Source organism: Dromaius novaehollandiae, chromosome 7 (genome assembly GCF_036370855.1).
Source record: "Dromaius novaehollandiae isolate bDroNov1 chromosome 7, bDroNov1.hap1, whole genome shotgun sequence".
NCBI lineage: Eukaryota > Metazoa > Chordata > Aves > Casuariiformes > Dromaiidae > Dromaius > Dromaius novaehollandiae.
This window is the reverse complement of record NC_088104.1, coordinates 15361858-15375617: the sequence shown is the minus strand read 5'-3', so window position 1 is coordinate 15375617 and position 13760 is coordinate 15361858. Positions and strand designations below refer to the sequence as shown.

Genomic DNA, 13760 nt, shown 5'->3' with positions numbered 1-13760 from the left:
ATCATTCTCCTGGAGGGTAATTGGGGCTGATCTTAGGTGGTTAGGAGCTATGCTATTCTGTTCTCTGTAGGTATTGCATATAAAGTCATTACATTCATCTTTGCACCCTAGAAGCCCATTCACTATTTCTCATGCTACCTATCTGCAGAAAAGACAGGCATCCTAGGTAAGATACAAATTATCTGTTTATTGATCTACAAATTTCTGGGAGAATCGGTCCTTCCAGCTTATTATCAACATTTTAATGCCAATTTGCTTGCCCATTTTCGCAGGTGTTATTGGCAAACTATGAAGTTATCTGAAATCATATTTATGATTGAAATTCTCATTTCAATTAAAAAGGAACATCTTCACAATTTCAATGAAAGTTTGGTAAAACCAAAAACAAGCTGAAAAAACTAAGATTTGGACTGAACTGTTCAATTCCTTGATTAGTGATATCAAGATGTTTATTAAATTATCAAAATTATCTTTCTGAGGGTTATATCCCAAGCTACAACATATGCCAGTAATATTTGACTCTATGAAACTTCACAGCTGAAATTAAAGTTTCTTTGGCTATTGATTTTCTAAAACATCCCTGAAATCTAGGAAAATCTGGATATAAATTCTTACTTAACCCCATCTCTGATACAAGTTAATTCCAAATGTCCTTGGCTTTTGGAGATGCTGAGCTCTGGACAGGAATCTCACAGTTTTGGCTTATATTCATACGGCCAAGAATCACACTGTCAGATCCTGATAGACCACTCCTTACTATTTAACATCTATATTGTTAGCTTTTCTTAACGGAGATTATGTACTTCTGCAAAAACTGTTCTACAGTTTGGTGATTAATCTCTCCCACAAAAGATAGCCTGTGACCTTGAAGCCTCTTGAATACTACTGAACCAGTCAAGGTGATTCCCATCATCTGTCCAGGTTTCATGGAAGCAAACTTATCAATGGTTCACTGGAATAACCCCTGGGAAATCTTTTTCTCAAGGCTCAGCTCAGGATAGGCAGTTATGCAATTCATGCATGGCTACCATAAAATCAGATTGAACACAGATAGCACTAGGGTTTTGGAACATTGCTATGCGAGCTGGGCATCAATCATTATTTTTGAAACTACCTGTCACGTCCCTCAAACTGGATTGATAGGTCTGAATGTGCTGTCTCACCAATTTGGTAATCTGGGCCTTTTTGCCATATTATGCCATCCATCTTTCCTGGCTAGTATTGGACCTGAAAATGTAGTATGATACTGCAAGACAGAAAACATGCTAAACCCTGACCCTGTGTCTTGCTAGACCAAAGGGCTCATACTACAAAACTCATAGTGATTTCACAACAGAATGCACGAATACACACAGATATACTAGAAGTAATATGGTCAGTTAAACAAGCTAAAACAGTTCCACAAAGAGGACAAAATAAGACACGGCAGTTTATGCTCTTCTATTGGACAGGATCATAGATCCTTCTGCTTTAAGACTGCCCTCCCACACGGAGTTTTCACTGAACGCAGATGCATCTCAGACCTTAGAGAAACAAAGGAGCAAGTGGCAGTTTTTAACAGTAGGTGGCATCACTGTAATTCAGTACTAAATCAATACCCCCACTCTAGGGGACATAGCACTGCTGTGTTTGTAATCACACCGCTGAAATACAAACCATGTTTTGACCATTTGTAGTCCTGGAAGCTGTTTCAGCATTCTTTTTTTCTTTTCTCTTTTTTTTGAGGGCTGGGGAGGAAGGGGACGCAGATTGCCAAATTTGTATATGAACAATTTTATTAACACAGAATTACAAAAATGTCCACTGTGGTTTCAAGTTGTAAAGCATGGCAATATAAAAAGTACAGCTAGAAAGGTTCTCCCAAGGCTCATCAGTTCATTCTCCTGCCTCAAGATAAATGGTACCTAAAAAGGTAACATTCTTTTTTTAAAAAAACCATGAGATGCATAACTGAAAAGCTGTAATTTAAAATTAAAAACTAGTAAACTGTTGCCGTATTCTGTCAATAGTTACCAGCACCATTGTGGAGACAACTACTCTGTAACACAGAATGAATCTCAAGGGGTGCAATCAACACTGCCCTGCTGATTTCAAGCAAGCTTGGCAATTAAGCTGGCTAAGGAACTGCTCCACCATTTATAATTCAAAATATGTATGTCTTGGTAATCTTCTTGATGGAAAGCACTATTTTACCATAAATCCCTACAAATCTATTATTTGGCAGTTAGTGAAATAACTTCAAGCAAGAAGTGTTTGACAAAAGAAATGGAGAAGAGTTTGAGAAGAAAGGAAAGCAGACTATTGGAAAGGCTAAAGGAGGAAAACAACAATGGGTTTCATTAAAATTATATTAAACACTAAAGAATGTTGGTCAAAACCAAACTTTTCTCCTTGACTGTTTCTTGAGTAGTGTCAATTTTCTGATATACAAAGGCTTTTTTAGTCAGCATCTTTGGTACATGTACTGGGAGCTGTGGGATATCTCACCCACAGACTATAGGAAGAATACCTACCCTATCACCAGAACTCCTTCTGGGAAGCAGAGGAATTCCACCTTGCTCCCCTCGCACTCTGGCCTGTCCCCTCCTCTGTTGGGCTTAGCAGCAGTTACTACCACTACTATTTCCACATTAGAGGACGAAAGAGAACCAGAGAGACACCTTTGCCTGCGTACGCATGTGGCTGGACACAGAGCTAGAAGCTCAAACAGCTGCCAACACAACCTTCTCGATACAGGGCAAATCACTCTGTGGTGGTAGTTACCTGCACAAAATAAGCATGGGAGCCAGAGACTTCAAGCAGCACTCAGACTGCTTCTCCTGATTGAGGGGCTGTACACAGAACATCCAAATCAGAGCTACGGAGTAGTATTTGCCCAAAGAATCTTTCTACTCTTCACACAACATTATTCCTAGCATGAGGATGGTTTTGTCCCATCTATGCTTTGTAGATGTTTGCTTTCCCATCTAGGAGTGGTATCCCTAGAACACCCCATTACTTCAAAGCAACTCTGTCCTCTGATCCAAAGGCTGTTGTAGAGCCATGGGGTTAATCACTCAAGCCTCCATAACTGGATAAATGTTGTTTGTTTGACTTTTAAATTAGAAACAGTAATCACTGTAAGACCTGGCAGACCAGCAAAAGGCTCTGAAAAATAGTTGTGTATTACTGATTATATTAATTCAGAGTCCTTCTGCAAGAGCTATAATTAAATGTTCTTACAGCTGAATACATTCTTTTTTAATTTGCTTCTTTATGTGTTTAGTTTCAATATTGCCTGGGCCAATCCATTCCTCTATCTCCACTACTTAAGCTACACATACTTTTCATTTTGAAAGTTTTTTTTCAACTTAGAGGTGAATAAAACCTTTTCACAGGACCTGCACTGCCAAGTCCTTCTTTGCAGTAAGACCTGGAGGGCAGGGCACTGAAACCTTCTGTTCTTCAGTTTTGGTTCCATTTCACTGTTAATGTTCTGGATTTGGTGAAGTAACAGAGTTTCACTGCTATAACAACACTCAGAGAAGCCTTGCTAATTTCAAGGAATTCAGAGACAAAGAGATGGTTATGCAGAGGGTGAAAGTGTAAACAGTTACAAGAAAATGAATCTTTCCTTAAAAAAAGGAATCCTTAGAATTTATTATGAATGGGATGTGCAGATTTCTACAACATACTTTTTTCTTACTTAGTAGTGCAAGAGTGGTCTGATAGTCCTCACTAGAATTGAAAGGACCATTGTCCTGGGTCCTTTCACAAAGGAAATTTTTGCTTTGAAATCCTAAAATCATAGGAAGAACAGAAAAAGTTTTATTATCCACTTCTTACATATGAGGAACTGAGGCATTGCCAGATTTATACTGAACAAACTCCTTGCTTTAATCCACAAAACTAACTTTACTGAATAGAAATCTAAAAAGAAAAAAAAAGGAAATTTACATAAATGTGTTAAAAAAGCTTGTAAGCTTGTATTGAGGGTTTTTTTTTGTTTTTTTTGTTTTTTGTTTTTTTTTAATAAAGAGAGCTATCAATTTTCTGTGGAATGCTAGAGAGAGAACAGGCTTCTTTTATTTCGTGATCCTTACTACCAGTAGAATCACGTAATTCAGAGCAGCCGCCTAGCTTTACAAGACAAAATAAACCAAAAAGCAACTTTCACTGTTTAGGCACAGCTCTCTGAAGAACACTGCCACTGATAACTTACCCTACTGGTAATTGCTGGTAAACTCAACGATTCATTAAGTAGTACTCAGAGAAGCACAAAGTAGCAGTACAGTTCTCTCCCACCAATTCTTTAAGGGCTCCTATGTGCCATTTACAGAGCCTTGCTCATTTAGATGGTATCTAACATCCCCCTCAGGTACAAATAAACTTGAAAATACTTCATCATCCTTGTGATGCACAGTATCACATATCCTTCTCTACTCAAATACAAAGAACTTTTGCTTTTTCTGCACACTATTAGCACTATTTAGCCTCCAGCTACTGAAAGTCAACACTAGACTTTTAGACTCTAAATTTGAGACACTTGTCTAAAATTTATTTGACTTCTCCAAAAGGCAATTCCTTCAACTTGTCTTAGACATTCAGCTTAGAATGAGATGAATCTCTTTTACAGTTCCACCTCCTTCTCCACTGACTATAAAGGCAGCTTAGCCAACTAGACTTGGAAAGACAACTACCAGTAGTTTTCAGAAGACTACAGATAATTGGTCCCATCCACTCACCTACGATCAGTGGATCTAAAGATTCAAGCATTAGAACTACTTACATCTTGTTCTAACAAACAAGAACTGTGATTTCTTTGCTTGCTATTCAAATTTCATATACTGCTGGATGGAGACCTGAAGACAGACACTGTTTCAACCTTCCTAAAGGAAGAAACATGGCGAGTTTGGAGAGAGGAAGGAATAGGAAAAAATGTGAGAAACTTTGTTTCCCCAGTTCAGAGAGGCACTTTCACAAAAGTTTCTACTGCTAGGTTTTCTGAGTTTGTTTTGCTGTTGTTGTCCTGGGGTGGGGGTATTTTGGACAATCTGTGTTTTCTCTCTCCCAGCAGTTTTGAGGCAAGCAAGAAAGCCTCCTCTCCCCTTTTTTTTGTAAACAAGTCCTTTCCAAAGATGCAAAGGTGTTTTGAAAGTTGGAAACGCACACACCTAGAGAACTGTGAAGTCTGGATGGCAAAATAAAATATATTCAAGATGTATCATTTTACAAAAGTCTTACTGCTCTTAAACCAATCTCACAGTATTTTTGATGTTTGCCACATCAACACAAGACATTAATATTGCTTACACTAGGTGCAGAGACAAAGAAAAAAGTGAACTTCAGTGTTACAACGGTGATAGGAAGACATAACCAGCCAACAGAATAATAGGAGAAAAGTCCTCCTGTTAGACTACACATGTAGATTTTTTTTTCAAACAAGAAAGCAACTTTGAAATGAATCTTAAAATGAATGGCGTCAGGAGAATAAGTTCATCTTACTCCATTTCCGTTGCTCAATATAACGTGCTGTGGCTTCAGCAGATAAGTAGGGTAGTGTTTATCCTAAATAAAACTCAGGTTTATCATGAGAAGAGACTGTTTTGCTTCATATCCTTTCCAGCCAGTTTCTTGGTGGTGAAGATGAATCAGCCCATAATGCCAGTGCCAGAAGATTTTCCTTGCATCTGTTTTATTGACAAATATATTTTTTAAAAGGACAGAACAATGGGTGAAGTCAATCTGCACTCATGACAACCCTTCATATTATGTCAGAAGGATGGGCACCAGCCATTAATTTCTCCTTGTGACAGCCAAGGACTATGCAAAATGAATTTAGAAAGGAAAAAGAAATACCAGTGGGAACACAGAAGGAGGTCAAGCTCATCTCAAATGAGGAACAGAGCAGACAAAAGACTGGATGTTATCTCACTTCTGCGAGCTGGGTTTATATTGCTGCAGCTATTTAAGACAACTCCAATCCAGAATCCATAGCCAAGTGTTTATGTAACACTGTGCCTGAGCTGGTATGCCCCACCTCAGTCAAATATTCTCACTGCAGTTGAAGTCACTTCTAAGGGTGACGTGAAATTTGTTTCAGGTCACAGATGTTCATTCGTTAAGTATTTCTTTCCTTAAACACAAGCTTGCTTTTTGCTCAACATTCACTTCATGTTTATGTATTTGCCTGATTACTAATTACTTAATGCTTTTAAAATTTAACAGGTAGGGCTGGGTTATCCACCGCTTATTTCATTTTTGTAATTGGGATAGCTCTTAGCAACTTCAGTGGAATTACTGGTGACTTACTAGCATAAGCAAGAAGGAAATCAAGAGCATCTAAAAACTGTATTAGCATCTCTGCTCTTGCATTTAAACGATTCATTCACTCACTGAAGGAGTAAAATTGCACAAAGTTTGAGGAAATATTAACAGCTCATTAGTAGGAAAATACAAATTATTCCAAGAGAGATCAAGATTAGTTTAAGCTCAAAGATGTTCCTAAAGTTTCACTGTATTTACTGACATTGAAGCACAGAATAAATAGGTCAGGCATCCTAACATAAGATACAGAAAACAAGTGTATTTGATGGCAGGGAGGGACACAAGTGATCTTGTTTTACCAGGAAAAGGAAAACTTAGAGTATCAGGAACCAAAAGCAATTCTGTCTGGCTCCACCTTTCTCCATGATGGTATCAACCCATGATGCATCCATACATAACTGTCTCCTTCCAATCACTACTCACTTTTGAGAAATAAATATTAAAAACACCCACACAACCACAGGCTGAGGACTGGGCTCATACACAACTAGTAGAGGTCAAAACTTTCTCCTTGACCTCCTAGTTACCCTTAATGGAAAGTCCCTGCACATGAGGAGCTGAAATAGGTTCTAAAGCTTCTCATACGTGCTCTCCTATGAGCAGCGCATATACTCAAAAATTATGAAGCCATCCTAAGAGTGGATTTCCTTCCTTCCTTCTCCTTACTGGAGTCTGCTGGGGCATGAACCAGGTGGTAGAAATAGGAATTCTTTTGCTCTAAGAAACCATAGCTCCAACTTAGTGTCAATATCTTCCTTGAAGACTAGTTAGTTTGTCACGTGAAATGGGGTATTTCTGAAATGGGTGCAGTGAATGCATCTCAGGCTGTGCTTTATCATGGTCCCTTCTTTGATTCTTATCTCACGATTTCTTTGAGGAATGATGCATATTCATTTAAACAAAGTCAACCACAAAGCCGAATATGCAAGTGCTATTGACACAAGTGGGAAAAAGTGAACACACAAGAAACAGGCCTGAACATACAAGAAACAGGCCTGAACATACAAGAAACAGGCCTGAACATAAATTCTTTAGCTAAGACAGATACAGCTGGCTTTACTTACTGGTCTTCTTCCAATTAGCCCAAATGAACTCTTAAAAGTAAAGGCAAGTCATATTGCACTTTCTTGCCACTATAAAATAAGCATTGCCCCCACATTCCTTCCCTAACAGACTTTAGTCAAGCTGTGTCAGCCAGATGAAATGAGCCATCCGCTCTGTTCCCAAAATGAGAAAACTCACATCAAATGTCTGACTGGCAAGCTAAGAAGTTCTGAAATGAAAAATGATGACTAATGACTCTTCCCTCATAGAGCTGACACAATTACAGGGTCTCTTTCCTGTCCTCATCTGGTAGAAGTCTTAATAGATTTTAGTATTTGGGGGGATCAAACCATAGACTAAGTGTGCTTATAAATTTTTTGTAGGGTTCTGAGATTACTATAAGGGTTTTTTTTTTCTTAATTAATGTTTTAATCAAGTCAGAATCTTCTGGAATGAAGCTCATGACTCAATTCATGTTCCTTGAATTAAGATCTCATTTCAGATAGGAAGCTCACATGTCATAACATTCTAAAACTTTTCAAACAGTGTTAAATTAGTAATAGCAGTCATGGATAGTGGGAGGAAAAAAACCACACAGCTGAAGCCATGTGAGCAGATGACCTTGCCAAAGAAGTTTAACAGCAGACCAACCCCTTTTGCAGCTGCCCACAAGACCAGAAGATCAAAACAAAAAGGACACATTTAAGAGAGACTGAAAAAGCAACCAGGGTACAGCAGATGAAATCAGTAGAAAACCCAAATGATAAAACTGTCACAGCTATGGCATGACCAGTTGTCTCAAAATAAGGAGGGACATAAGGACTGTCAGAGTTGGAATAAGTTTCTCTAAGACCTGTCCAAGAAGAGGTTGTTACAGATTTTTAATTTCATCATTTAGGTTGATGTGGTCTCCACAAGTTTCCTTGGTGAAGCCTCAGTAGCCCAGAGATACAGAGTAAGATAAACCCAAAACAAACAGTGATGTTCATTTTAACAAAACCACTGGCAAGCTGAAAGCTAACCATTGTGCAGAGTATGGTGGCTACATCGCATCTGTAAGAGGTAAGTTGAAACAATCATTCATCTGAAACTTTCAAAGTTTTGGTCTGTATTTCCCATGTTTAACAGCAGAGTTTCTTCATTACTCCTTTCATTTTAATGAACAATGTTGTTATTTTCAGATGCAAGGCTTTAATTTGTAGCACAAGTAGGAAAAAGATATACATATGTATTTATCTTGTTAATCCCTGGAGCAGTTACAGCTTCAACTAAGCAGTCCAGCCACTGATTAAAACCCATTAACTGCCAAAATAAGCAGGGCAGGACTATGAAGAGATGCCAAGTGCCTTCAAACAGCAGCTATCAGTAACTAATAATGCTTTTAGGTAAACCTCTTCCACAGTTCAGCGTGTGACAGCCCTTTATAGTCTTGAAAAAGACAACTTTTCCTTTGGTAGACTGAAGTTCTTAAATGGTCTCTCACTTTTAAGTTCTACGAGTTTTTTCAGAGTAAGATATGGGATGTCTGCTACCTTCCACATTGCCTTAACAAATGGAGCTTTGGAATGAAGCAAATAAGATACTGATGAAAAATATAATGTAACCCCCACTGCCCCGCCCCACCCACAGCTTCTAAAGAAACTGATTTATTCATTTCTCATCATTCATCACCAACTCTCACTCTGGAAGGGTCCAGTCCTTCAGAGGTATAAATCAACAAAGCTCCACTAGCTTCACTGTAGTTATGCTAATTTACAGCATGATCTGTTCCCATATTTTATATTTCTCCAAGTGTATGAAGCATCTAGAAGTGTTGGTAATACTTTGCCATGAACTCATTATTTATATCTACACTAAGCTGTCTTTTTCATCTATTAGTCTTTAAGTATTCTAAGCCTTTATCTACCCACACTCTTCCCTGTTATTTACTTTTCCTCTCACATCTGCAACTAACTGCGCCTTCTTGTTATCCATACTCTAATTTTCCAGACACTAGTATTACAACTGTTCCAGATGCTTAGCAAAATCAAATTAATTTTCTTATTAGCAAAAAATTGCATTGCTACAAGCTTAATTAGCCTGCCCTACTAATATGCCTCTGCTCCAGCAGCCCAGTTTCTTCTGTTAGACAAAGGTTGTATCACTATTAGGAAACACGAAGTATGCAGAAATCAGTGGTCCCACCAGTGCAGCACACTGTCTGATGCTGACCAGTACCAGTTGTTCCATAGAAAAATGAAAAAGTCAGCAAATGAATAAAATGCCTGCCAGGTTGACAGAAGTCGATGTTCTGAAATACAGGCTTCAGATCTGACTGGACAGTACCTCTATCCTTCTGCAATCTACAAACTGGAGATACACAATAATGTTTGATATTGCAGTATCAGCAGTCTATGTCCATTTGCCAGGTAAACCTTAAGATACATTAATCCTTAAAGCTCAAGCCTAAAAAAAACCCCACCTTTACAGGCAGAGTAGATGCAATGTCTCCCAGAAGCAGGTGATGCACAGAGGGTTTTACCCAGAGAGATAGTTGGGCAGAGACACTCGGACAAGTCTGCAAGCATTTAGAGGAAATCAGTGGTGGAACTCAGAGGTGGCCTTGGCCTGAAGGATTTGATGCCTGCACAAAGCTCCTCTGCCATGTTCCCTTATGACCAGCAGATCTCAGCAACTCTCCCAGTGTACTCCAGTATACCAGTTTCTCTTTCAGCTGCAGCATATGCCTTCTCACATTCCTCCAAGACATAAGCCAGATTCTGTACATCTAGGGACATCAGGCTAGAGATGCTTTTTGAAGCAAGTTTCCAGTGACCTGTTGCAGCTAGATAATTTTTACTCGTTTATCTCCTAGCTAGCAGGGCTCCCTTATCTCCCAGATGACAGATTCCTTTTTGTTGTGTAAGTCACATTTGCTTGACTAGAAATGACTGCCTTTCCCCCCACCACCCCCCTGAAATGGCAAAAGCCAAATTTCATAACTCTGGTACTTCAGTTGCTGCCCAAGAAATAGCTGCTGTAAAGTGAAATTAAAAAAAATAAAAACAAAAAAGCTCCGCAGCTATCATTTTTACTGATAATCCTGTTAAGCTTTAGGGCAGGTGCACACACACACACAAGTATTTGCCTACCCTGTTAGTTTTACTTTCCACTATAAATGTAATGCTCCCCCACACACTCTCCTTGTGGGAGTGCCGATGTAGCACATACCACCTGAAATTTCAAAGCTTAGCAGAACAATTAGTGGTATTTCTTCCTGAGCAGCCCAAAATAAACTTTTCTCCCTGTTTTTCCAAAAAGTAAAAAGAAAATATAAAGCATTCCCCTCCTCAATGCAATAGTTGACTCCAAATAATGTTCACTTTGTGCCAAATCACTTTGCTAAGTCAGAGAACAAGGGCCGAGTTTTCTTAGTCCTCAGGGCATATCAGATGATTATGTTTTAAAGCAACCAAGCTAACCCAAAAGCAAATTACCATGTGTTCAATAGGGACAACTGAAGAACAGCAGCTTAGGAGTGAAACACAGGGTAATGCAGCTGTTAAAAAAAAAGCCTGCAACAATTTAGGTAAGATTTAGCATCTAACCACTTACCACCATACACTGTGGTGCCTTACTTCAGGGCCTCTGGCTCTCAAGCATCATACAACTTTCATGCATCCTATACTTAACAGCCAGCATCATGAAAATACCTTCATCTGAAAAACTAGATCTCCCCAGGAAGAGTGGAAATTACTGGTTCACTCACAGCTGTAACTAGTTATCCTGAAGCAGGCAGAAAACAGCCTCGACTCTCAAAAAGACGAGCACTTCGGGAAACACCTCCCCTGCCCCCTCCCAGGCTCACCGCCAGCCCACGCCTCCCCCCAGCCCCGCTGCCCTCGCACCCTGCACCCACTCTCGCCCAAACCCCTCGCGCAGGCGACGGGCGGTGCAGGAGGCTGGGGGCGCTGCAGGGCGGTTTCCACGGGCCGCTGCTCGCTCTGTATCGGCGGCGGTTGTTGCTGCTGCTGCTGCTGCTGCTGCTGCTGCTGCTGCTGCTGCTGCTCCGCCAGCCGCAGGCCCCGCAGACGGGCGGGCAGCGCCCCCCACGCGTCCTGCCCCTCGGCGCTGCCGCCCTTTGTCGGCTCTGCCGGGGCGGCGGCCCCGCGGGCGCCCCGCTGATTGGCCGCGGTTTGGGCACGCGCGGGACTGTTGGCAGCCGTTACAGGACCGGCTGGAACCAGCTGTGACCGGCGCCGCGTGGCTCCCAGCCTCCTCGCATGTGGGGCACCTGCAGCCCCTGCTGCCCGGCGGTGCTGTTTGGGCTCAGGATACCTGTGTATGTTAAGATGAGACTGGCCATACATTTCCTGATTTCCATATCTTCTCACACAGGGCAGCAGTCTCTTTTCTGAAATGAGGCTTATGACTTGGACTGCTCTTTGAACATGGGTGCCTACAAATTTTCTTTAAATGACAGTACAGATGTAATTTCTCTTGGCTGTAGTATTAGCAGAGACCCTCTACCTTCAAAAGTTCATGGAGGTCACACTGTCAACTCTCCTTCTGCTGAAGGGGCTCAGACCTGTGCTTTCAATAAGAGTGTTTTCCAGACTACAGTTTTTTTCTGGACTGTGGCACATAACTTCCATCCATCTTGTGGAAGCTGATGTGCAGCAAATCATTCATGATCCTTTGGGTTAGAAAGTGACAGTACATGTCACTGCAGTGGCAGAGGATTCAGCAGGCAGTAGGACAGCAGGAGCCTGTTTCATGGCACCAAGAAAAGTTCATTCGTGTCTGACAGACACTGGAGATCCTAAAGGGAGACATCTGAGCCCAGGATACCAGTGGTAACACACATCATTTTGATACAGCCCATACTTATGTTCCAGGACTCTCCCTGGCCCAACAAATTTATTTATCCTCAGAGAAGTAGTTTCAGCAGGAAGGTCAGACAGTTCTTGAACTTTAAATAGCCGAAAGCTACAGGAAACCATCTGCCAGCCCTGTTTTTTTTTCTGATGGAGTCCAGCCCACAAAGTGTGCAGCATGGTCTGCAAATGCCTGCCACACCAAGGGACACGGATGGTATGGACACACTAAAACAGGCACTCTTGGATGGTGTGGGCAGTCAGCCAAGTGTAGCTGTGAGATACATACACTGCCAAAGACTGTTGCATGGCATAGTCTTTTATAGTTTGCATGGAAAAGAAGTTTTCATTATCTTGGGTATTTCAAAGTAAAATGTAGAAAACTGCAATTTGGGTAACAGCTAAGCAAGACTTTTCTGGATGCCAATTTTAAATTTGTGTGTCTAAATTCTATCTCAGTTCTGCTTCGGAAGTCAGGGTCCTAAATGCTGGTAGAGCAAACTAACATTAAAGTGATGCTTGAAACTACATTGATCCTTGCAAATAGTTTTCTCAAAGTAAGATTAAGATTGTAATTTTAGTACACACAAAAATGGCATAATGTAAAATTATTTTAAGAGTTTCCATTTCAACAATGAGACGGAAAATTAAGTTCATCAGTACCTATGCATTGGCAAAGAAAAATAAACAACAACAATACACCTTTTGCCCGTTTATTCTCAATTGCTCCTGTGTCTGCCACTTATGCAGTACATAAGGGCTGATCCAATGCCTAATAAAGTCAATGACAAAACTCCAGCTGATTTCGAATAGAGCGAAAGTGGGTGCAGAAGTTCCTAGAGATTTCTTCTGCCTAGGTGAACAAATAAAGTGCACTTCAAGTGAAGTGCTGTCAGCGCACAAGGCAGTGTTCAAGCACTAACTGTTAAGCTTGCTAATGCATGTTACCCCTCTGACTGACAGCAACCAGCCATCCTCTGCACAAGTTAGCAAATTTAAAATGACGCTGTGAAGTGCTTCTGAGACTTGGAAGCCATTTTGTCTTCTCTAATACAGCATTTCTTCTTTATTATTTGCTTGAGTAAAAATCTCTATCTTGGAGTCCAAAAAGAGAGGAATATGTATTTGTCCCTCCAATCAAAGCGCTTACGTGTGCATTCAACTATAAGGAATTTCTAGGGGGACTATTCACATCGTGGTAAAAGCCAGCTATGTAATTAAGATTAGGATAATGGCTCGCATTTACACACCTTGGAAATACGACTGTTAAAATGCATTTCTGGTGATGGGACTGTTCCATTTTAGAGCGCACAGGCATACCAGAAGGAAAACATTGGACTATCCTGAGGACATCTCCCCTTTGGTTGTGCTGACATTTCATATAGTAAAAGCAATTAAAGGAACTAAGCTTACTTTATTTTTTTCTAAAATCAATTGTTTTCTCTTTCTCCTGCAATTATATGGGATTCCTTTCATTAGGCAAAGTAGCCTGAAATCATAGTTGGAGTGTGTGTGGAGTAGGGTAACCAAGAAAACGAGTACATATACTACAGT

At 40.4% G+C, this 13760-nt stretch overlaps 1 long non-coding RNA gene across 12 annotated transcripts in view; it reads right to left on the bottom strand.

Annotated features, from left to right (window-relative positions):
• LOC112994232 (uncharacterized) overlaps positions 1-11450 on the bottom strand; it is a 63836-nt gene extending 52386 nt beyond the window's left edge. For 8 of the 12 annotated variants that reach the window (XR_010389957.1, XR_010389954.1, XR_010389946.1 and 5 more), the window contains exon 1: positions 11249-11450. This is a non-coding gene — a long non-coding RNA (uncharacterized LOC112994232). Of the gene's footprint in view, positions 1-10944; positions 11067-11237 lie in introns of those variants that run through there. The other 4 variants (XR_010389950.1, XR_010389952.1, XR_010389949.1 and 1 more) reach the window with 3 other exon arrangements.
• Between the last annotated feature and the right edge of the window lie 2310 nt (positions 11451-13760).